The sequence below is a fragment of the Rattus norvegicus genome, chromosome 7 (assembly GCF_021556685.1).
Source record: "Rattus norvegicus strain SHRSP/BbbUtx chromosome 7, alternate assembly SHRSP_T2T, whole genome shotgun sequence".
In the NCBI taxonomy this organism is placed as follows: domain Eukaryota; kingdom Metazoa; phylum Chordata; class Mammalia; order Rodentia; family Muridae; genus Rattus; species Rattus norvegicus.
This window is the reverse complement of record NC_141540.1, coordinates 61,227,256-61,252,256: the sequence shown is the minus strand read 5'-3', so window position 1 is coordinate 61,252,256 and position 25,001 is coordinate 61,227,256. Positions and strand designations below refer to the sequence as shown.

At 42.8% G+C, this 25,001-nt stretch overlaps 1 long non-coding RNA gene across 1 annotated transcript; it reads right to left on the bottom strand.

Annotated features, from left to right (window-relative positions):
- Positions 1 to 6,196: 6,196 nt before the first annotated feature.
- Positions 6,197 to 14,625, bottom strand: LOC120093592 (uncharacterized). Its single transcript, XR_015626125.1, has 3 exons — positions 14,553 to 14,625; positions 13,977 to 14,089; positions 6,197 to 8,038 (listed from the first exon to the last, which is right to left on the bottom strand). It is a non-coding gene; the product is annotated as an uncharacterized LOC120093592 (long non-coding RNA).
- Positions 14,626 to 25,001: the final 10,376 nt, after the last annotated feature.

The window sequence follows — 25,001 nt, the reverse complement described above, 5'->3', positions numbered from 1 at the left end:
TATTTTGTGCAATGAACTTTTTAGATTTTCCATTTTCTTTGACCCATGTTTCGATTTCTTCCATTGTATCTTCTATGCTGTGGTTCTCTCTTCCGTCTCCTGTCTTCTGTTGGTGATGCTTGCGAATGTAGTTCCTTTGCTCTTACCTAGGTTTTCCATCTCCAGGATTGCCTCAGTTTGTGTTTCTTTTTTGATTCTATTTTCATTTTCTGTTCTTGGACCATTTTATTCATACCCTTTACCTGTTTGATTTTATTTTTCCTGTGGGTTTTTTTATTTAATTTGTTCCTTCTTTAAAGACCTCTACATATTTGAATGTATTTTCCTGTATTTCTTTAAGGGATTTATCCATTTCCTCTTTAAAGACCTCTATCACCTACATAAGACTGGATTTAAGATCATTTTCTTGGTTTTCGACTTTGTTAGGATATCCAGGGCTGGTTGTAACAGGATAGCTGGACTCCTGGGGTACCATGTTGCCCTGGCTTTTGTTAATAGTGTTCTTACACTGTCCTTTGGCATCCGCTTATCCCTGATTTTGGCTGGATGATCCTGATGCTAGCAGGTCTCCTCAGGAAGGCAGGAAGAGCCTTAGGCCTGACAATGGAGGTTAGAGAACCCCAGACTATGCTGGCTGTGCCTCAGGCAGACCTCACTGGCAAGGTATTAGTGGGGCAGTGTTCTAAGCTAGTTGTTCTTGGGCCTCCTACAGGCCTCTAGGAAAAGCAGGATGCTGTCAGGGTCCCTCAAGACTCCTCAGGACCAAAGGGTTAGCCCAGATCCAGACAATGGAGGTCAGGGGACCATAGGCCTGCAGCTCACCTCTGCAGTCTGTACCCCAGGCAGACCTGACTGGAAAGGCATTGTTGGGGCAGGTCCCAAGCTGGATCAGGGAAGAGAGAATAGAAACCAGTGGTGGGTAAGTGGGTGTGCCTCTCTAGGATGTGCCAGAGACCTGGGAGGCAGGGGTGGGGTGGGCTGTGGCAGTGTGGGGTTTGATGGGGGAATATGACTATGAGGGTGACTCTAGCCAGGCAGGACTCCCAGGAGGAATAAGGACAGCAACCCATTCACAAAACCTTTGACCAAAAATGTGTCCTATCTACAAGATGTGCTGGGACAAAGAGCTGAGACTGAGAGAATGACCAACCAGCGACTACCCCAAACTGACACCCATCTCCTAGGCAAACACCAGCATCTGACACTACTAATGATAGATACTCTGTGGTGCTTGCAGACAGGAGCCTAGCAAAGCTGTCCTCTGAGAGGCTCCACCCAGCAGCTGACTCAGACAGATGCAGAGACCCACAGCCATGGGTGAGCTCTGATGAAGCTCAGAGAGTCTTATGGAAGAGTTGGGGAAAGGATTGAGGGACCCGAAGAGGGCAAGAACTCTACAGGAAGACCAACAGAGTCAACTAAAGTGGACCCTGGAGACTCTCAAAGACTGAGCCACCAACCAAAGATAGAGCACGGGCTAGGCCTAACTCTACCCCAACCCTTGCACATATGTAGGGAACAGATTGTGGTTTCCTATCCATGAGGATCCCCCAAAACTGGAGCTGGGTCTGTCCCTGAATCTGTTGGCTGCCTGTGGATCCTGTTCCCTTAACTGGGCTGCCTTTTCTGGCCTCAGTGAGGGAGGATGTGCCTCTTCCTGCAGTGACTTGATGGGTTAGGGGGAATGATGGGAGGAGGGGGGAATCTCCCCCTCCTTAGAGGAAAAGAGGAGGGGGGAGTAGAGGAAGGATCTGTGTGGGATGTAAAGTGAAAAACAAGCAAATTAAAAAAATAAGAAGAATGGGAATGATGGTTTGATAAGGGAATGCTTTTGACATGTTGAGTTATAAATGATTTTGTCACCAATAAAATTGTATTTTTTGTCTTTAAAAAGAAAAAGAAATTGATACAGAAAGTGAGGGAGGTTGGGGCCGTTTGCTTCCTTGCTTCCTTGTGAATCAAGTTAGTAGCTAGTTTATCCCTCCTAGGCAGTTCATCTGCATGGTAGCTTCTCTCCTGTCCTGCAAGTCTGTCCCAGGTTTAGCTAACAGACTGGGGATGTGGGGTGATGGGCAAAGGGGATCAGACCGGCTCCCCATATTCCTAGTCCTGGGTCACTTCACTTCTGGCTTAATTTAACAGCGCTCATGCCTTTACAAATAGCTGTCCTCTTTCCTGCTGGGACGCTGGCTGATGCAGTCTCACATGGTGGCCTAAGTGTGATTGGAATAATGTTGGTGAGAACCTGGCACTCACTCAGGAGCCACTCAAACTCACTGGTTATCTCTGCCTCTTGGGCATGTTAAACTCATCTCTCTCTTCAGGATGCATGCTGGAATCTTCTCTTCCTTTGGTAAGTCTGTCTCAAATCTTTGCCAAGTTCCTGCTTTGTCCTCCAGACTGCAAGCACACATTACTCAGCGGAAGCAATCCTAAATACCTAATCTGTAAATGGACTCCCTAGTCTCCCCATATCCTCTCTTTCCTTCCCTTAGTGAGCATTATTTCTCTTGCATATTCCTTTCTACATATTCTCTGACATCTGTCTCTGACTGGACCCTAACTTTATGTTCTTCTTCTCTGTCTCTCTGGTGTCTCTTGAGTCCATGTCCAGAATGCCTTTATCAGAGGAGGCTCCCGAGAAGTGTTTTTAGGGTAGAGTTAGGTCTGTCAAAGTCCTCTTCCAAAATAGCACCTGAGAAAGACAGGAGAAAGCAGGCTTTGCAGGGAGGGCTGCCAGACAACAGGCAGAACCCAATAAAGCTTCTGCTCCCTAAAACAACGTTTTCTGAAAAGGACTTTGTCCCAGTAGAAACCCATACCAGACACAAATTGCCAGTCCCTTAAACCACTATTTTATTCAGTCATTGGGTGGGGAGTAGTACTCAGCTTCCAGAACCTTCCTCTCTTGCTGACCAGAATACTCCAAGAAGAGCATGGCGGTTTCTGAAGAACTGAGAAAGATTTCAAAAAGCTGAAGTGTGATGGCAAATTTGGCTCAGTGTGAATCCTTCCACAGTGCGGTTAGGTCTAAGGGACGCTTCTTTACTTCTGCCAAGCTGTTTTCTGGTAGAATGGGATGTACGTTCGTGTGAAAGTCATTGGCATAACGCTATAGTCGAACTTAAATGGGTGAGAAACGGAGGGATGTGCACACTCCTCTAACCACACAGATATCAGCTGAGTTAAGGCAAAGGCAAAAATAGACTTAGCATCTTCAAAAAAAATGGGATATAGCCAGGAGGACCAAACTATAAGGATCTAAGGATAGAGTCGAAAGGGCTGTCAGACAGCTAGGCCTTGTATGTAAAATTGTACAGGACTGTACGTAAAATATCACAGGGTCTGACTTAACATTTGAAGAGAGTCATAATGGCTGGTTTTTGGAGCATGAATAATAAGAGGTAACAGGAAAAGCCCGGGACCATTAAGTAAGCTAAGGTGAGATCCTAGATGAGAGATGAGAACGGTCATGGGAGTTTGTGACCCTACAGTGACGGAGAGAGGTGGGCCAGGCAGGTTTGGTGCCTGGGTGAAAACAGGAATGTTAAGGCATGCCATGTGGGAGGTGAAAGGAAACGCCTTGCCTTCTGTAGGGTTTGCTGCTTGCTTGCTGGTTTTTCATAGACATTTGGGTCATTTGCTAGACTGGGGGAAGTAAATGAAAAGAAATGCTATTGGAAAAGAAAAGCCTTCATTCGGACTATGAAAAGACACAGCGGGGCTGGGGATTTAGCTCAGTGGTAGAGCGCTTACCTAGGAAGCGCAAGGCCCTGGGTTCGGTCCCCAGCTCCGGGGAAAAAAAAAAAAAGACACAGCAATCTGTCCATAGTATTCTGGCTTCCAGACTCTAGAACTTGACCGGGATGTCAGGAGCTGCAGATCAGTTCAGATCAGGCTGGGGATGGAAAGCGATGAGACTTTCAGAGCATTCACACATCTGAATGGCTGAAACCCCCCACGTGCTGAAGGCAGCGTGCCTTTTTTCCTGGGAACCTGAGGCCATTTGCATAATTTAGGTTTCACGGTCTAAGTTTAAGGAAAAAGGAAAATAAATCAATACTCTGTTAGTTCAACGAAATCTCAAACAAAACAACCAAAGCAGATGAAGACTGAAAAAGCTCTCCTTGGGAACCACAGCTCACTGAGCTCAAGAAAGCACTGAACGGACAGAGAAGCAGAATCATTCAATGGGCAGAAGTCATATTTAAGTGCCAGGAAAGGTTGAAATAATGGCCTGATGTAGCCATTGTCTTCCCACTAACAAATTGGATTTTGTAAAATTCCGCTCTGAGTTCCATTTTCCTCTGGAAGAAACTAAGGGATGTTGCATTAATCCTTTGCCTTTTGCATGCAGATTCAAGCTGGCATTTATCTACTTGCAACAATGACACCAAGGACATTTTCACCGGCCAAGGACTCTTTTTATATTAGTTAACTGAAATCCAGCAAGTCATCGCAAGTTTGTCAGGGTGGTGGGCACTTTCCTAGCATGACCGAGTTGAAAACCGTACCCACTGGAAGGATCACATGAGGATGTAGTCCCTCTGTGGAAAAGGAAGGGGATGAATGGTGGAAAGACAGCGAATGCTTTCTCTGAGGGGAGCCGCCATTTAATTCCACAAAGTAAGAGTGTTATAGCTCAAACACGAGATAAATATTCCTCTAGGGCTGGAGACATTAAGGGAAACAGCTGTAATGGAAAGGAATGTTTCCACATTTCTAAAAGTCACCTAAATAAAAAAAATTGGGGAGTTATAATCCTAATAATGCCTGTAAACACAGAAACAAATTTATTCCCTCAAGGTAATGGTCCAGTTTGATACTGAGAGGAGCCCAATATCTCCATCCTTTTTAAAAATGTATTTATTTATATTTTAAATATGTATGGGTGTTTTGCCTGCATGTCTGTGCACTGTGTGCTTGTCTGGTACCCAAAGAAGCCGGAAGAGGACACCATACTCCTTGGAACTGCAGTTACAGCTGTCTGTGAGCCACCATGTAAGTACTGAAAATTGAACTGGGATCCTCTGGAAGAGCAGGCATTGTTCTTACCTGTTGGCTCATTCTTAAAGCAACAGCATGCACACACACACACATCGTTTTTGTATTTATTTTGGTGGTGGTGGTGGTGGTGGTGGTGGTGGTGGGTGCTTGTAAAATTCAGATGTAGGAGACACTGAGTTTTAAAGCTGTTATTTCAGTTATAGTAACGCAGAACTTGATATATATATATATATACACACATATATATATATATATCCTTAACGATTTTATTCTACTGAAACTAATATATGTCTCATGGGTTAGAAGAGTGGAAAGCCAGAAAACCGTTTTATAAGCCTGCACTGGGATGGATCTCTGTGGAGCATGGCAACTCTGCACTCCGCCGTTCGTCAACTGTCTCTGAGATTCATCAGCCTAAATAATTTTAAAAGAAACAAGACGAAAAATACTTATAGCTTCCCCAACCCCCCAAAATTAAAGAGACTCCTGGAATTAGAATTAGCTGGATTTGCTCTTTTCAGAGTTTGCCTACTCTTTTCCAGTCTGGCTTTTCTCAGAGAAGCCTGAATTGGTTGCCATTTATTGAAATATTTGACCCTAAATGTTTATTGTGGTAGTATGTGTTACATGTTTACCTGCATGAGTGAAACTGGGGTGCCATGCTATTTTCAAAGAGACGGTACAAAGTTCTGTTAAATGCACACACAAACACAAAAATACAAAATCCTACCTTTGGCCTTTGTGAATTGTTTTATAAGGGTAAACTGAGTAGCAACCTAAAGCTAAAACATAGCATAATAGTTTTATACAACATATAGCAAAAATCAGTATTTTGTTAGTGAGATGCCCTGATTGACTGAAATTGCCTTGTTTCTCCTAAATAGTGGTAATACTGAGGCAAGTTTCAGATTCAATAATTCCAAACAATAAATTTTAATCCACAGGTAATTACATGCACGATCAATTTTCTAGGGAGACTTGCTTTTTCTTCTGCATGTGTTTGTGGACATCTATGTTTAGTTATGAATGCCAGTGTGTACCACAATGGTGTCCTGCTTTCTCTAACACTTCTAACTGGCTCAGTCTTCAACGAACTGAAAAAGGAACTCGCAATGTGAATGTAATTCAAAATGTCTCTTTGGAGTCGACCAGTGTCTTCAATGACAAGACATTTAAAAGATTTTTCTTTCTCATCATAATTTAATGAATTCCAAGCAATATACAAAAATGGTACTGTTTTCCAAAGACTGGTAATCTTGAAATTAAGTTTCTGTTTCTAAGCTGATATTAACATATTATTTGCTTTGTAATCATGCAATTATAACTAGAGAGTCTAAAGTCTGAAGAACTATAATAATTTCCTACAATGTTTCACCGGACTATTCTGAAGAGAGAGAGAGAGAGAGAGAGAGAGAGAGAGAGAGAGAGAGAGAGAGAGAGAGTGTGTGTGTGTGTGTGTGTGTGTGTGTGTGTGTGTGTGTTTCTGGGAAAAACCCAGGGTCTCACCGACCCAGACAAGCGCTCTACCGCAAAGCTACATCCCAAGCCCTGTATCCACATGTATTTGGTAATAATTTACTCAGTGAGTTTATTTCTTGAGCTTCAGAAATCACAGGCCCAAGATCCAGAGCTAAAAGGTGCCAATAGGATAAGCTGGCCACAAAAACGACTGGCAAACTTAGGTTTCACCCCCGAGACCTGAGGCTGCCTGTCCCCAGCAGAGCCCATCTCCTGCTGCTGACGCCTTTGTAGATGCCTCCAATGTGGATCTAGGTCCAGCCTCAGCTTCCATCTTGTATTTTATAGCAGTCTGTCTGTCTGCTTGAATACGTACGGCTGCAGAGAATCCCAGTCCGATGGGGAGTACACACGTTGGCCTGAACACCCCCCGCCCCCGTACGTCGTACGGCTCAGCAAGAATCCTCTGCGCTGTGCTTGCCCCACACTTCCATCCAGTTTCACTTACAACAGACTAGTTGGCGGCAGAGCGTCAAGCCTAACACAGGAGTCCCCCTAAGCACCATGAGGACCACAGCCGTGAAGCCTGCCAGTGTCCTGTGAGTTGCTGTTTGCTCATGCCCTAAGTCATCCACGATTCCTAAGACATGTTCTACAAAACAGGCCCTTTATAAAAAAGGAAACAGGAGAAGCTGCATTCATTGTCTCTCTTGGGATTCACAATGCCCTCTAACAGATCAGGGGCTCTTGAAATCCAATATTTCATTTGTTCTCTCCTTTTGAGGCTTGCCCTGGCAATAGAATTTCATTTACATAGAACACTGTTCAATGTCTTTAGAAACATTAGTGGTACATAGAATACAATTAGAAATGTTATGCCAAGCTTTGACTCAGCTCATTTTTTTAAACTCCAGTTGCCTTTAATCCTCTATGCTATAACAGACACTCTATTTGAATCCCAATCTTTATAGGAACAGAAATAAACTAAGCGTTTAAAGGCTTAATATATAAAAGCATAAAAAAGTATATATGGGGGCTGGAGAGATGGCTCAGTGGTTAAGAGCACCCGACTACTCTTCCAGAGGTCCTGAGTTCAATTCCCAGCAACCACATGGTGGCTCACAACCATCTGTAAAGAGATCCGATGCCCTCTTCTGCTGTATCTGAAGACAGCTACAGTGTACTTATATATAATAAATGAATAAATCTTTTTTTAAAAAAAGTATATATGTTGGCAGCGATAGAAATTAAACTGTTTGAAAATAATATTTTATCCTAAAAAGTCAGGTACCATTTATCTTTTCCATAAATTAAAAATTATACAGTATCTGGTTCAAAAGGAAGAATCATTCTTAATTTCGCAAGTGAAATTTTAAGTAGTTACCCAAACAGTTAAACTCCATCACCAGAAAGCCCAGTAGACTTAACTTTCTGAGGTCAAGAAAACATTCTACCTCACATTTTATCGGAAAATCTGGAAAAAGAAACCAAATTTATTTCGGCTCCCTCTTAATGCCATCCAAATTCTTCTCAAGTCTTCTAGGGAGGAACCATTTGAGTCAGCCTTCTGTTCCTGTAATAAAATGCCAGAAACAATTCACTTAGAAGCAGTAAGGTTTGTTTTGACAGCTTTGGCACTGCATTTTCAGTCCAAGGTTTGGTAGCCTGGCACTGTGGGATCTGAGTAAGCATATCCCAGCAGGAATTCAAGAAGCTGCTTGCTTACTTCCTGACAGCTGGGATAGAAGAAAGGAAGTGTCTGGGGCATCAGTCCAGGTCCCTTCAAGAGCCTGCCCCTTGACCTAACTTCCTCACGTTAGACCCCACTGTGTAAGGATGCCTCAACCTCCCAACCGTGGCAAACTCGTGACAAACTTTTAACACAGGAGCGTTGGGGGAATCTAACTATAGGACACAGCCACATCCAAACTCCTTCAGATGGACTACAAAACCCCACACATTTTTAAAGCTAATCCCCAGCCTTATGTCTCTCCTCCTTTACTTCGTGATGACTTTACTCGTTCCGCTGATTTTTATTGAATATCTGCAATGGTTCATAAACTTTCTAGATATTACGCAAATGTGCAAAAGGACATGAGGCACATTCTCAATATGACAAATGAACACGGATTATATAATACAATATCAGGAAGATGCACGGAAGGAAAAGAAAAGAGATGCGAGAGAGAAGGAGAGAGAGAAGGAGAGAGAGAGAGAGAGAGAGAGAGAGAGAGAGAGAGAGAGAGAGAGAGAGAGAGCGCAGTGGCGGGGGTGCTGCATTGGTTGCTTCCCCATCGCCGTGATGAAATGCCACTACCACAGATAACTTGCAGCAGGCAGAGCTGCTGGCCATACAGGCCAGAGGGTCCTTTACTGCAGTGGAGACTGCAGCAGCAGGCCAGCACAGGAAGCTGAAAGATCACAACCCCATCTACTTGGAGGAAGCGGAAATGAGTGAGCTGGAAGTGGTGTGGGGCTACGAATTCTCAACGCCTTCCCCGACAGTATACTTCTTCCCGTAAGGCTCCATGATAAAACTCCCACCTTGGAGCTGTAGTTTAGAGAACACTGTAACCTATCTTGTGGGTGCTGGGAAGTAGAACCCCCGGTTCTCAGCAAAAGCAGCCAACGATTTTAACAAAATGAGCCATCTCGCCAGCCCACCTCACATTTTGTTCTATTGTTTTTTAGTCTGTTAGTCTGAGTAGCTAAGTAAATGGTGGTGGTGGTGCTACTGCTGCGGCTGCTGGGGCTGCTGGGGCTGCTGGGGCTGCTGGGGCTGCTGGGGCTGCTGGGGCTGCTGGGGCTGCTGGGGCTGCTGGGGCTGCTGGGGCTGCTGGGGCTGCTGCATGGCCAGTAATGTAGAGCAAGGAACTCAGGATTTTAGGAGAAGACAAAGCTTTATTTTGTGCTTGGGGAATTAGAGCTGTCAGTGAGACATTAGAAGGAAGACATTAGATTAGCAACTAGAAGCGCAAGAGAATGGGGGCCTGGAGCTGTAAATCTCAGAGTCAGCGCCACTCTCTCTCGGGCTCTCTCTCGTTCTCCCGTGCTCCAGATTCTCCCTCTGCTCCTGTGCACATGCAGCTACTCCCTCTGTCTGAGGTTCTCCTGTGTCCATTTTGTTTCCACTAATCTTTTAGGATTTTTGTCTGAATAGGACTTTCTGATCCTCCAGACCAGACTAGGCCTGTCTGTTATGTAATCTAACACTAAATCACGTTTCAGAATACTGTGGGGTACGCTTAACAAATAACTATCTATGGGAGTAACAGTTGAATGGACAAACAAATTTAGCAGCAACCTTTATGATATCTACATGTAGCATGCGTTCAGTAAGGGTCTGTGGATTATAAATAAGGAACGGATGAACGAATTATCTCCAGATAATTACTCCTCAATTGCCCCTTGACCCTTATTTGTCAATCATAAAGACAGGAGGTATGTTCACTGCCCCCATGTTTGAAAGCTACTCTCATTCTTTTATAAAGCTCTGTGATGAAATAATTTGTTGAGAGAAAAAGAATCCAGATGTGTAAAATTATTTTTAGTCCCAGAATTACATTAGGACCTCGGTGGTTTTTTTTTTTTTAATAACTGATTAGATTGTTTTTGAGAAAACAAAAGTCTCCATCGAGGCCAAGGAATAATCAGAGTGACAAATCATGGTATGTCCTTTCACCATAAAGCACATTGTGAAATTGTACTGATAACCACACAAAAACCTATGACCAGCCGAGCGTGGATCTGTTTTCCTCTGTAAATTATATCTAGACAGTTCAAAGAACTCTCAAGTTACATGTAATTTATGGGCTTGCCTTTGTTATGTGGTAGTGAATCCGTGTTCTTTGGCGTACAACATAGTCACTTTCAAGCCAGCATGGCTTCTTAAAACTCGTTTTTTTTTTTTTTTTCCATTTGGATCAGATTAGGTATAAAATCAAACTGCAAATGATCCCCTACTGTATTCTTCTCAAATATACTTCTATTTTAATGACAAGTGTTTCAGTAAATCCTCCAGTTGTCCCAATTAACTGTCCCCCTCTTCCACCTAAACAAAACATTGATTTCCTTAAAGGTTCAAGTGAAGCTCTGAAGAAATCTAAATAATCACTTTTTATTATAATAGAAAAAAAAACACCCTTCAAAAGAGGCAAAGGGGGCGGGGAGAAGGGGGATGGGAGGGGGCTTTTGGAGGGGTAACTAGGAAGGGGAATATCATTTGAAATGTAAACAAATAAAATTATTCATAAAAAAATAAAGAAAAGAAAACTATTACAATCATTTTGCTCTTAGAGATGTTTCTGTTTACTTGTTCGTTTGTTTTTCTCCTTCATTGGAACTTAAGAAAGTTACTTCTCATCTGTTCTTCCTAGGAATGGGGCTGTTTTCCTTTCAATATTTTACCATCTGGAATTAAGCACTGTGCCCTATGGAACTAGCATATCGCAGAGTGGCACCATTACACTGTGCTGGGGCAAATGGTAGCATGACATAAACAGTATCAGTGATCTATCTCTTCTCTCCTCGCCGTCTTAAAGTGTGAAGTGTCGGCGTTAACACACTGGCGTCCAGTGTCCAGCCCCTCCTGTGGTGTTCACACATCCTTTCTCCTGGACCTTTGCAACATGAATGCGAACACAAGGACCCCTCAGTAGCCACCTCCTCGTCTTGTTATCCCCAGGGCTGTTGCCTCCATCATGAGCAACTCCAAGAATTTTCCTACTAAATGAGTTCCTCACTGTGTTAAGAACTGATAGCTATTCATCAAAGCATATTTTTTTCTTCTGTGGTATGCTAGTGGCTTAATTAAGGGCTCAGGTCTGCCGCAGTTAGGTGTACCCAAATGAGTAGGTCTTGAGTAGTATAGATGCTTGTCTCTTAATCTGCATCTTCATCTCCGAAACCCAGCATCCTCCTGGGTTTACAAACGCCCATTGGGACATTCATCCCGGCTGTTTGAGCTATCTTCAAAGCTTTGTTCCTTTTCTGTACCCAGCGTCCACACCCTCTCGTTCGTTAGAAAAATGCCTCACCCAGGCTTTCAGTCTTACGGTTTGAATATACCCAAATTTGTCTGGGCTCCAGGGAACTGGTCCTTGGCTCAAGCCTCACCAACCAGGCCACTCTAATTTGACTAGAAAAACAATTATTTCAATAATTGACCTTTTTTCCCCCCAAAATCGATCTAGCAAGAAGATGCTCCTCCCAGAGTATTGCTGGAAATGTGCTGTACCTGACTGCTACTGTTCTTCGGGTGGTGTCCTATAAACCTGCAGGGGGAGATAGTTAACTTTGCCCAAACATAGAAACACACACACACACACACACACACACACACACACACACACAGAGAGAGAGAGACAGACAGACAGACAGACAGACAGAGACAGACAGAGAGAGAGAGAGAGAGAGAGAGAGAGAGAGAGAGAGAGAGAGTTAATAGAATATTGTGGAAGAGGGGTCTAAGAGATCGTAAGAGCCACAGGTTGGGAAGGACCAGACAGAAGCATTGTCTTCTAGACATGGCCTGGCTGCTGCTCAGATAGACTCACAGCAGCTGCAGTTCTGGGGACAAGATGGAGCCTGCCAATATTCAAGCTTGGATGAGGGAATCAACCTATTTACTTCAGAGTCAATGTTTTCAGGATGCCTTTCAAAGTAAAACAAACACACCCTATGAAATGGCAGGCTGTGGGCTGTGGGCTATGGATCTGGATGTGTTGTGTACCAATGTTGAAACATTCCATCCTGCAGGATAACTCTTTAAGACTAAACAATTCAAATAGCTTCAGGAAGTCCCTGAAAGTGATCAGGTTCACCAGTGCCCTCCCTCACACGAGATTATATGAGCAGTAAAGACCACCTAGAGTCAGTTTCAGAGTTTAGCTGCCCAAAAGAAGTGGAGACCTACAAATTGCCGCCAGCCCATTGAGCTCCCTGCAGGTGTGCAGTGTGTTCAAGGTTCCCAGCTTTTGTGAGCTGTCACTCATGTAGGACGGGGCTTTGATGACGCAGCTGTCTTTGAATCATTTCTGCTTCCTTACCCATACTCCTGTAAGGAAACCCAATAAAACTCATTGGTTGGACTTTGGTAGAATACTTTGGTCTGTCACCAGTTCCCTGTCTGAGGTGTTACATGTTTGCACATGTCTACCCAGGAACAGTGTCTCATCATAAGGCTGTTCTGTGTTCCCATTAATCTCATAAAGAGAGGGAAACTAAAACAGAACCTAAGTACAGTTGATTTCACCCACCTCACACTCGGTGAGTGTCTGTACCTAAAATGCAGGCAAGGTCAGCTGCCTCTCACCTGGCCACTTTATCTGCATTTTGCCCAAGTTTCCCTGAAGTTTCTTACCTGCTGTGGATGACTAGAGGATTTAAGAGTACATGGTTTTTATAAGCACAGAGTCTAAAGCTAAGCCATTTCTTTCATCTGAGGCTCATCCTATGAAACAATGACCTAACCTTAACCCATGTAAAACAAAGAACCCATGATTGGTGATTAGCGAGGAATGTTATCAGTGATATCACTCCTTCCTAGGGCTCTGGGAGGAACTTCATCTGAACAATGGTCACATTAATCACTGATGCTAGATTATGGTGAGGAGATCATGAGCCTCCACTTCTGACTGAGGAACTGTGGACAGTGGATGGCTTCTGGTGGGAAAAGCAAGTCAATTTTCTTTAAGGGTGTGGCTCCTGGCGGGTTGATGAGCTCCCATGCAGGAATATATATGAGTATCATACATTGGGCTTGATGAATTATTAAGCAAACATACAAACAAATAAATAAATAGGATACAAGGTGAGATTGGAGGTAGATAGGCAGGAGTAGACCTTAGAGGATGGGTATATATGATCAAAATCCATTGTATGAACTATGCAAAGGATTAATAAAAGTATATTTAAAAAAAAAGAATAGTTCAAAGCAGAGGAAAATAGAAGAATGGCCCAAAATAATAGAAAGAGATTCCTAGTAGACTATTTAATCTGCGTTTATCTAGTAAGACCTTTCCCTTTGCAGTCAAGGGAGCTAAGAAACTCCCACTTGTACGTAGTTCAGTTTAAACCAAATCCTTTGAGTGCTGGATGGCACATGTCTTCCACCAGTCTATCCTTGTCTCCCTGAGTTTAATTTACTTGGAACAGATACCGTGTTTACCTTGCTTTACCCTTTCCCCCAAAAGTTCAAGTTCCATGAAGAGAAACGTGTGTGTGTGTGTGTGTGTGTGTGTGTGTGTGTGTGTGTGTGTGTTGGTGCCTTAGCCCTAGTGCCTAGTACTTAATAAATACTGAAAGACTCAAGGGCGAAGCATCCTCTGTAGTACCCAGGGGACTGGCTAAGAAAGGTGAAGACATCCTTCTTTTCTATGAGGAGTTTATAAATTACTGCTAATTATTCCCAGATGGGGGTGTATTCGTCCCCATTCATCAGATCCAGCTGTGAATTTGAAGACTCATTAATTATGCCTCTATTAGACGGTTCTGCAGTTCCGTCCATTCACCTTTAGATCCCAGCTCTGCCACTTTATCTCTGGACGCTGGCTTGCCCCTTGGCTGAATCGTCTTCAAATAGCCTTCCTTCACATGCGATTAATCCGGCTGCATGAGAGCAGTGCTACAGGGGGAAGGAGTGAAAGGGGCAGGAGGAAAGAAAATGGGGGAAAGTGAAACCGCACGAAATGGGCGCGAGCCCAAAGACATTTTTGAAGTCTCTGGTGAAATTCTCTTCTGGCATCTCTACATAACAATAGCACATCATTTTCATTAACTTGAACAAACAAAACCAAACAGAGATTTAAAAAACCAGTACAGATGTGATATAACTTTCCATTCCTAGGATAGACTCAGCAGCCGTGTGGAACCACTTCCCTTAACAAGGCAGGCTATGTTCTCTCAGCCTGTCCCGGGACAAATAGCACATGGCACTGGGATGCAGCCACCAGTTCTCAGCTCTGGACAGCATCACTTGCTCTCCCCACAATCCTCTCTCCTGAAGACTGATGGGACCCTGACATTCTCCCCTCCACCTTTCACCTCCCCGTTCTTTATCTTACTGCCCTTAATGATGCACCTCATACCTAGAAGCATTGTTGGTCCTTTGGTGTCAGACACCATAATCCCCTTCCTCTCATATGGAAGCTTCTTCGCACTGAGACATCCAAGGCTGATGTCATCTCGGAGCTCCCTTGCACAACCTGAGGGACTTTATCATTATCTCATGAATCACAACCATCTGAGTTCCATTTCCTTGGATGGAGGCCCTGTCTGGTGTGTGCTCTGCACGGTTCCACCCAAAGGAATGGCACTCAATAAATAACAAGCCGTGATGATAACAATACTGTGAATGTATGCTCCAGAAATGTTTCACAAAGAATGAATGGCTGTTAGCTGTCTGGCCTCCACGGGCTTTCTTCTGGGGGTGTCTCACACGCTGTACATCGGTGCTTTCCCAGGTGTGAGAAGTAGCATAAAGTCCTCATGGTATTTGGGACCAAAGGGGGGACAGAACAACCACCACCACCACCACAACAACAACAACAATAACAACAAGAAAATGCTGCAAAGAACCTTAGGAATCCCTCTAGTGAGGAATATGAGATCCAGTAAGGCTTGCTGTCCCACACTGAAATGCCAAAAGCTCTTAAGAATAATCTTCCAGAAGATACGGGCTCTGACACTGAGCAGGCAGGGCCTGTGAATTTGGAGAGTGATCTTGAATTTTTAATATCTGTTCCTTTAATACAGAATGAGAATAGCATGTTCTCCCTCATTTATAGGATTGGATGAGAATCAAATAATAGAAAAGCCGTGGCTGCAAGCAGCTCGTACAAGATTGCGTAACCACCTGCCAGGCGCTGTTGGTGAAACATATGTGAACTAAGTTAACCAGCAAGCAGCCCTAGAAGTTGGCATGTGTGTGTGTGTGTGTGTGTGTGTGTGTGTGTGTGTGTGTGTGTGTGTTGGGAAGATACATGTGATGCTGTGTATGCATGTAGGTGCATGTGTGTGCATGTGCATGCAAAGGTGAGAAGTTAACTTCAGATGTTCAGATGTAGTCACCTGCCTTAGATTTGGTGGTGCTGGTGCTGGTGCTGGTGGTGGTGGTGGTGGTGATGGTTCTGGTGGTGGTTTGTGCTTTTCTGTCCCTTTTTAAAAGGCAGGAACAATGTCTCTCACAGGGAACAGGAGCCTACCAACTGGAATAGGCTAACTAGCTCGCAAGCCACAGGGGTCCTTCTGTCCCAGCATCCTCAGAGATGGGGATGAAGCACAGGTCCTCAGGCCTATACAGCAAGCACTCTGTCCCCTGAGCCATCTGCGTAGTACCTGGCAATTGTTTTAGACTCACACGTGTGGGCAGCTAGGGTTAGGGGGCTCAGAGAAGTGTACTGATTTCTCCAGTTTTCCAAAGACTAATGTTAAGTCAATGCAATGGTAGGTCAGTGAAGAAAGAACATTCTAACTCAGAGGCCACTCACGATCTGTTACCCAGTCTAGGAGCAGAGTAGAAGCAAGCAATATAAATCTAGAAGTGTGTGATGTCCCATTATATACTATGGATATCTGAAGGGGCAGGAGAAATAGCCAACAGTAATATAAATAATAACTTATGTAGCATAAAAGTAAACTAATGTTTTTTACCACCCTGTAAAATACTGTTCATATGTGGCTATCTCAGGAGACAGAAGATGTGGCAAATATGGGCTCTTCAAGAGATTAAATCTCACTGATCTGCTTTAGGACTGAAAGAAACTTCTGTATGGCAGAGCGTTTTCCAAAACTTGTCCTATAAATATTAGCTGATATTTGATATTTCCACAAAGGCAGAGGGATTCTGTTGATGACACTAACTCAGGATTCCTGACTATGGACACCAGAGTTCCTTGAGATGTCTTCTCTTTAATTAATCCAGTTCAAAATGGAGGAATCAACATACTTATATCAGAGTCAATTTTTTTTTCAGGATGCCCTCAAAGTAAGACAGACGTGCCCTATGAAATGGCATCCTGCGGACCCAGATCTGCTGTGTAGCAATGTTGAAACATTCCATCCTGCAGGATAACTCTTTAAGACCAGAAACTAAACAACTCAAATAGTGTCAGGAAGTCCCTGAAACTGACTAGGTTCATTAGTAATGGAGGGTCCCTAAGATTTCATAAGCAGTAAAGACCCTTGAGAGTCAGTTTCAGAGACGTTTGGTTGCCCAAAAGAAAGAGACCAGCAAACTGCCTCCAGCCTATTGGGCTGCCATCGGGGATGCAGTGTGTTCTGGGTTCCCAGCTTTTGTGAGCTGTCACCCAAGTAGGGGTTGGCTTTTGTGATGCAGCTGCCTTTGAGTCGTTTTTGCTTCTGTAAGTAACCCCTCACCAATACTCCTGTAAAGAAATCCAATAAAACTCATTGGTTCTCCAAGTTGGACTTTGGTAGTATCCATACTTAGGTCTGTCACCAGTTCCCTGTCTGAGGTGTTAGATATTTGCACATGTCTACCCAGGAACAGTGTTTCATCATAAGGCTGTTCTGTATTCCCATTAATCTCATAAAGAGAGGAAAACTAAAACAGAACCTAAGTACAGTTGATTTCACCCACCTCACACTCGGTGAGTGTCTGTACCTAAAATGCAGGCAAGGTCAGCTGCCTCTCACCTGGCCACTTTATCTGCATTTTGCCCAAGTTTCCCTGAAGTTTCTTACCTGCTGTGGATGACTAGAGGATTTAAGAGTACATGGTTTTTATAAGCACAGAGTCTAAAGCTAAGCCATTTCTTTCATCTGAGGCTCATCCTATGAAACAATGACCTAACCTTAACCCATGTAAAACAAAGAACCCATGATTGGTGATTAGCGAGGAATGTTATCAATGATGTCACTCCTTCCCAGGGCTCTGGGAAGAACAATGGTCACATTAATCACTGAGCTAGATCATAGCTGCCAATGACATGCCCATTTCGAGTAGGTGACATCGGATGAATTTAAGGTCTTTCTCAGGCCTTCTTTCTTCATTTCCAATACAACACAGTCTGCCATCCATAGCAACCCATTATAATCATATTGTATTTTAGATACATAATGAGAAGAAGACTCATTTATTTCAATAAATTTAGGTCCTAAAAGGAACAAATAGAAAAATATGCAAAGACAAATCTCATTGTTTCAATTTCTGATAAATGCTGCTTGGAAATTAAATGTCATATTTCATTAATTACAAAGTGTGTTTTTTCTCAAATTTCAATGTTTATGAGACCAGAAGCATCCTTCAGTCTGAGGACAAGTTTTACCTGATTCCAATTTTCACAGCATCCTCTCCTTTCCTCCTGGCATGTAAAGTAAGGAAGGATGCTTTTAAAACTTGATGGTAGCCTCAAGCTGCAGAATGTGAACGACACTGGCTACTGTCTCTACAGGTTCCATTTCTGGCATCCATTATCAAAGGTAAATTAATAATGACTAGTTCCAGAGCCAACACCTAAGCTGTTTCCCATAACACTGAAGAAATATGTCATTTATGAGATGAGAGGGGAATTCACCTCAGTTTTTCCTTTACTTCTTAAGGCTCTTCTTTCCAAATTGTGATTCATTTCCAGTCATTGTATTTCTTCTCAAAAAACTGAACACTGTCTCTCCTCCCCACATACACATACACATACACCATATTAGTTACAAGACTATTTTTCCTTATTTTTTAGTTTCTCTTGCCAGTTTCCTCTTTCAAATATTACTACCTTATTCCATGCATTTCTTTCTTGCATTGACTGTTCTCCTCCTCACAAATCTGCACACACATCTTAGTTGTCTATCATGTGGGTGGGCTTTAGATGCACCCTGCTCTGTGATTTGCTCCCTGCTGCCTGTCCTCTCTGAAGTCTCTGTCTCACTAGCCTCCTGTCGTAGAGCTCTGTAGTGCCTTCCGTCCACAGCCCCAGGCTTCCCCTACGGCTCCGTTCAGATAAATCAGCGCATGCCCTTCTTCCCATTCAAGTTAGGTTTTGCTTTTGACAGCTGAAGCCCCTGTGCCTTTCCTGGTCTTCCCTGTATGATTGCTGGGAGTAGCACTGAAGTAGGTACAGAGATTCCTCTCCCTTACCCCTCCTCATGGTGAGGGGTTATTTTCTGTCAGGTAAATCTGGGAGATAACTCAGCTCTGCCCTTTTGTCTCGCTACCTCTGAGGAGGGGGATTCCTGGGACATATTCTAGTTAGCTTCTGCCCCTGAGGGAGAAATGGATTTTCATTGCGCATGCAACCCATAATTTAGGATGCCCGATTGGGTCCTGGGAGCCCATGCAGGGGCTATCTTCACTAGGACAGACACCTGAGACTTATTTCTCAAGTGGTTCAGAAAGAAGACAGTCGAGTCTAAGATTGCTTCTGGCTTTTGTTTGGTTTGTTTGGGTGTTTGATTTGGGTCTACAAGCATCCCTTTCATATTGCCAAGTGATATGAGAAAGAAACAACATAATCAGAAGGGAAGTGACTTGAAGGGAAAGTATCTGAGAATGAAACAAGCTGATTGCCCAGAGGTACCACATTCTTAGAGATGAACAGTGGAAGGAGTGTAAAGAAATCTACTCCATCTTTTATTTTATATACCATTAACGTCTTTCGGACGTTTTCCTATTTAAACTTTCCAACTGTATTTAGAGAAGATGACATCATATTCGTCATAGTTGATCAAACTTGGGCTTACAAACCTTTTTGATATCCAAGATTATAAAAGAAATAAGATTATACTAGTTTGTTTGCACCACAATAACAAACCATCATGGATAGGACTGCTTAAATAACTGAAATTTGTTTTTTGTGGTTTGGAGGTTACATGTGAAGGCTTCAGGCAGTTGGGTTTCTGGTGAGTACTCTTCTGTTTATAGATGGCCAGCTGCTTGCTGTGTCCCCACATGCCCTTTCCCTCGTGAGTGCCCTGGGCAACATCAGGAAATGAGGAAAACAGACTCTGTAAGCTCCTCTAGTTGGGACATCAATCCTATTGAAGCAGGCCCAATGTTAGAATCCCGTTTAAACCTAATCACTTCCTTGTAGTTCCTGTCTCCAAACTGTCAGCATTGTTAGAATTTCAACATACACATGTGTGGGAGAAGACACAAATGTTCAGCCCATGGCAGATATAAAACACAGACCTGTCAGACTCCATAATCCCATGTGCCTTCTTTATAACAGTCTCTAACTTCCGAGGATGATAACATCCATAGGGCTTCAGACAAGGTACCTCACTGAGAGTCAGGATTGGAACAAACGAACAGCAACGATGACAAAATATTACAGTACTACAGCCTTGTACCTTACAAGGATGTAGAATCAAATATTTACTACCCAGAGAGTGTTAGAAATAGCCAATGGCTGGAGAGAAGGATCAGTCAGTGACGTGCTTGCTGGGAGGACCTGAGTTTGGATCCCTCAGCACTTACACAAAAAACTGTGTATAGAAGCAGGAACCTGTAATCCCAGCACTAGAGAGGCAGACGGAGATGATTCCTTAGGAGCAAGGGGACCAGCCAGCCTTGCCAAGTGATAAACTCACAATTTAACTCAAGATTTTGTCTCACAAAAGTAAAGTGGAAAGTGATTGAGGAATAGAACCAAAATTCTGGCTTCCACATGCATACACATGTATGTATACATGCATGCACACATAGACACACACACACACACACACACACACACACACACAGTCAAAGTATCAGCTTGCAAAGGTGAAAACATGGAGAACATTTTAGCACTTTCAGGAACATAAAAACGTTCCATAGTCACTGTCACAGGCAACAACTACCCTGATACAAAAGGACAAATGGAATTCCACGACACACGGGTATTGAAAAAAGTGAAGGAATTTATTTCCAAGGACCTAGATGTTATTATAGAATAATATGAAAGACACTTAAAGACTTTTCCCAAAACTAGTATCCATAAAATCATGAAGATGCCAGAAGAATGAGGGGTGGGGAGAGAAAGGGAAGAAAGGAGACTGGAGGTGATAGTGCATTCATAAAAGTAAAGTACAAGTTACAGAAACTTTGAAAACTATAATATACAGGACTAGAGATTTCAAAATGGAAATCATGAAATGGAAGTGGGGAGAGGCTCATCTTGATTCCCAACTTCATTGGATCTGCAACCAACCAAGAGACTTACCTCAGGGTGGATCTGTGAGAACATTTCCAGAAGGAATCGATCCGTGGTGAAGATGTTCCCCTAGGGTGGGCCATATCTTCCAGCATCTACCCAGACGTAGAGCAGTCTAAGGAAAACAACATGGTGCTCCTTGCTGGTTAGTGTATCTGTCAGCTGCTGTGTCTGCTTCTGCTTCTCCTTCTGCTTCTGCCATCTTTGCTCGCATCAAAAGCCAGCTTCTGTGGCCTTCTGAGGTGGCCTGAAGACCAGTGGCTCTTGAAAAATCCTCCTGGCCTCCAGTACTAGGAACTACTGAAGCACCCAGCCTTGTGTACTGGGCAGACACTATGTTCTTAGCCTCCCCAGGATGTAGATGCCCATTGTTGGCCTACTCAAGACCTACTGTATAAGCCCATCTAATAAGTCCTCATTTATATGTATTTATTCCGGGAGTTATGTTCCTGATGAGAACCTTGACTAATACGAATGTTCCAGATATGTTCAAAAGTCATTCCAACATCAGTAATGTTTCTCTCTACTTCATAATAGGAAACCTGTGTTAACCTAGTTAACCCTCAGTCCCTTTCAGTGAGCCCATGTGTTCTGATTACCCAAGTCCTAGAAGATGGTTATTCTGAAGGCATGACTATGGACAACACATTCATCCATTGACATGGTTGGCAGGACCCATTACCCACATTGGCTCACTTTCTCATTTCTTCATCATACTACTTCCTTTCAAAACTGGCAATGCCTGTGTACAAGCACTCGCCTGGGCGTCCTTTGCACAGTTTGTTAGCTGCCTCATGTTGGGTGATTATAAAGTTAGTCCTGGAAGTGACATTTTCAACAAAGTTTTAGCTGCTTCATGAAGGGTGACTATAAAATTACCTCTAGAAGGAATATTTTTAACATTTAGTGACTGTGTAGATCATCTGTTCTCAGTGTGAAGATCGTGACCCCTTTGGGCATCAAATGACGCTTTCATAAGATCACCTAAGGCCAAGAGAAAACACAGATATTATTCAAATTATGATTCTTAACAGTAGCAAAATTACAGTTGTGAAGTAGCAATGAAATAATTTTATGGTTGGGGGTCACTAAAACATGAGGAACTATATTAAGGGGTCACAGCATTAGGAAGGTTGAGAACCGCTGCTCTGGATGATTTTCAGAACACAGAGCCTAAACCCAGGTGCTTTGTGCACTCGACTATTCAAACCACATTTTCAAATTTTCAAACTGAATGTGTTAAAAAGTGAACACTTTGTTCCTCTCTTCTCTAACCTCTTTAAATTTTTACTCCAAGGAATTTATCTTCCACCCAATATGTACTTATTCCACATTTCCAGTTTTAAAATTAAGTCAAAAAAAAAAAAAAGGAAAGACCATAGAGGAAAGACATTTGAAAACACTTTAAAAATGACTTTTTATTTTTCTGAGAAGAAAGTGAGCCAAGAATTGATGCAGAGATAACAGTGCAGACCAAACACTCATTAGCAAAACCTGCCATTGTGGGAATAAATAAATTTTTTTCAGAAACTTGGGGCAGCAACATTTCCAAGAGCTATTACAAGCCCATTGCCAACATGGTTCAGTTGCTCTCAGCATTCCTGAGGTGAGGTGTTCATGTGCTTGTTAACTACTGCTAGCTCTAGTCAGGTTCACCCCCCGATTATTGCCTCCCCACATCCCTTTAGAGCAGGTTTTATTTAGACCTTTTCCTCTTCCTTCCTTCTGATTTAGATGTCCACACAGATTCAAAACATCTAAGTAGAGTGTGAAAACACTCCATCACTTTCTCTACTGGACCAGTTCCATGTAAAGCCACTATCCATAGAAAAATGAAAGAAAAATGAAAGATGTCATTGTCAAGAAATTCAAGTGCCTGGTTCCTCTGCCTACAGCAAAGGTTCTCAAGCTTCTTAATGCTGTGACACTTTAATACAGTTCCTCATGTCATAGTGACCCCCCCAACCAGAAAATTATTTTCATTGCTGTTTATTAACTGTACTTTGGTTCTGTTGTGAATCATAATGCAAATATCAGATATTCAGGATATCTAATCTGTGACCCCTGTGAAAGGGTCTTCAACCACCAGAGAGGTTGTGACCCACAGGTTGAGAACTCCTGGCCTAGAGTACACTGGCTGGAAAAAGTATCATTTACCAAACCATATTTTCCACATACGTGTTAAAAGGAGCCAGAGGAAACCATATGGACTTGTCTGAAATTACACAGGTGTAGAAAGCAATCTCCCACTGGATTTATAACTGCCATTGCTGAGCTTTGGGACTCGGGTTTTTGGTGGATAATGAAAACATTATTTTCAGTACTGTTTTTTGTTTGCTTGCTTTTATTTAAATTCAGTAGTATCCCCCTTTACAGATGGGGCAGAGCAAGGCTCAAAAAAAAAAGAAAACCCCAAAAACAAAAACAAAAACAAAAACCTATTCAACTACTCTGAGATGTTTCAAAGGACAGGATAGGGTTGAGTTGAGTCTTGGCCAATGAATAGGAGAGAAACTAGATATCATGTTGCTACAGGATACTTTATCTCACTGTAAATTCTGAGATTGCGTTGTTTACTAGAAGAATCTATTTCTAGTTGTGGTGAGGATCAACATTAGCACACACCTTTAGTCCCCTCTGGCTGGACTACAGACAAGCCCTTAGTACACTCCTCTAGTTCCAAACAATGAAGGTAAAGTTAGTTTGTAGAAGGAAGCACCCATGCTTGGAAGTGATGTCTCGTTGAGTGGAAGACAAAGTGAATAATCAGAGAAATATCTGACAGAATGGGATACACACAACTCTCATGAGAACAAAGAGGAAAGAGGGATGACTTAAGGGAACTCCGAGGCAGAAACGGAGAAAGGCAGTTTTCCTGGGACAGTTGTACAGAGATAGGTTGTAGGGAAAGAATGAGATAGACACAGATGAAGATAGAATAAGCCAGAGAATGAGGAGGACCCCGAAGATTAGACCAGATTGTCAGTGTTAGTTTGAAGCCAAACAGAACAATTCAGTGAGAAGCTGACAGAAGCCAGATTGACTCAGTCAGCTTAAAGAAGAGTTTGAACTAGAACAGCTGAGTTGACCAGCTAGCCAGAGAGCAGGAAGAACTAGGAGGGGGAATCTATTTAGCGGTAAATCTCAGAAGCTGAAAGCTTCCTAGGCCTAGATCAGACTGTGTGGACGTTACATGCTTCCAGGATTGGTCCTAGGTAATTAAACACACACGGCAAGCTTCTGAGATGACAATCACTTCAGACAAATAAAGGATAATTTTATATCATGTGAAGACTATTCCTTATGGTCCATAATCCAAATATTAAAGCACATGAAATAAAAAGTGTATGATAGATTAGACAACACATCCTGGCTCAGAAAGTTAACCCTTCAGAGAAAATCTGTCTATATTTGGAGATCTGAGTTTCATTGTTGATAGAGTATCCAGGTTCGGTCAGGCACATGTGATTTAAGGGACTGACTACAAGAAGAGTAATTAATAAATAAAAAGAAACTAGAATGGAAATGTAGATGGTAGGAGGCTCTTGAATGTCAGACTAAGGAGTGCTGAGCTGATCTCAAATGTGAAGTGAAATCTGCTAAAACTGATAAATAGTGTTGAGTACATACGGACAAGAGACAGGTATTTGATTTAAACATAGGCTCTGTGATTGTACTTCTATGCTTCAAGAGACAATGTCATCTAAATATCTGCTAAAACCTTTGTCTTAGTCAGGGTTTCTATTCCTGCACAAAAAATCATAACCAAGAAGCAAGTTGGGGGGGAAAGGGTTTATTCAGCTTACACGTCCACATTGCTGTTCATCACCAAAGGAAGTCAGGACAGGAACTCAGGCAGGTCAGGAACCAGGAGCTGATGCAGAGGCCATGGAGGGATGTTACTTACTGGCTTGCTTCCCTTGGCTTGCTCAGCTTGCTCTCTTATGAAACCCAAGACCACCAGCCCAGGGATGGCTCCACCCACCATGGTGGGCCCTCCCCCTTGATCACTAATTGAGAAAATGCCTTACAGCTGGGTCTCATGGAGGCATTTCCTCAACTGAAGTTACTTTCTCTGTGATAACTCCAGCTTGTGTCAAGTTGACACACAGAACCAGTCAGTAAAACCTTCTAGTCACAAAGAAAAGATCTGAAGCTAACATTTTCTCAGTATGATCAAACATCCATAGCTTCAATTGTAAGAAACTTTAAAGTCTTGTCTATGCAATGCCCCAAAACCTGATTTTAAATTGACCAAACTGTGAAGACTTCAGACAGGAGAAGTGATTCCAAAGATAAATCTTAGGTAAGCTCTTCCCTCATAATTTTGCATGAATTATATCAAGTTTTATTCTGTGTGAAGAGAGAGGTCTTTATTAATTGTGTGTC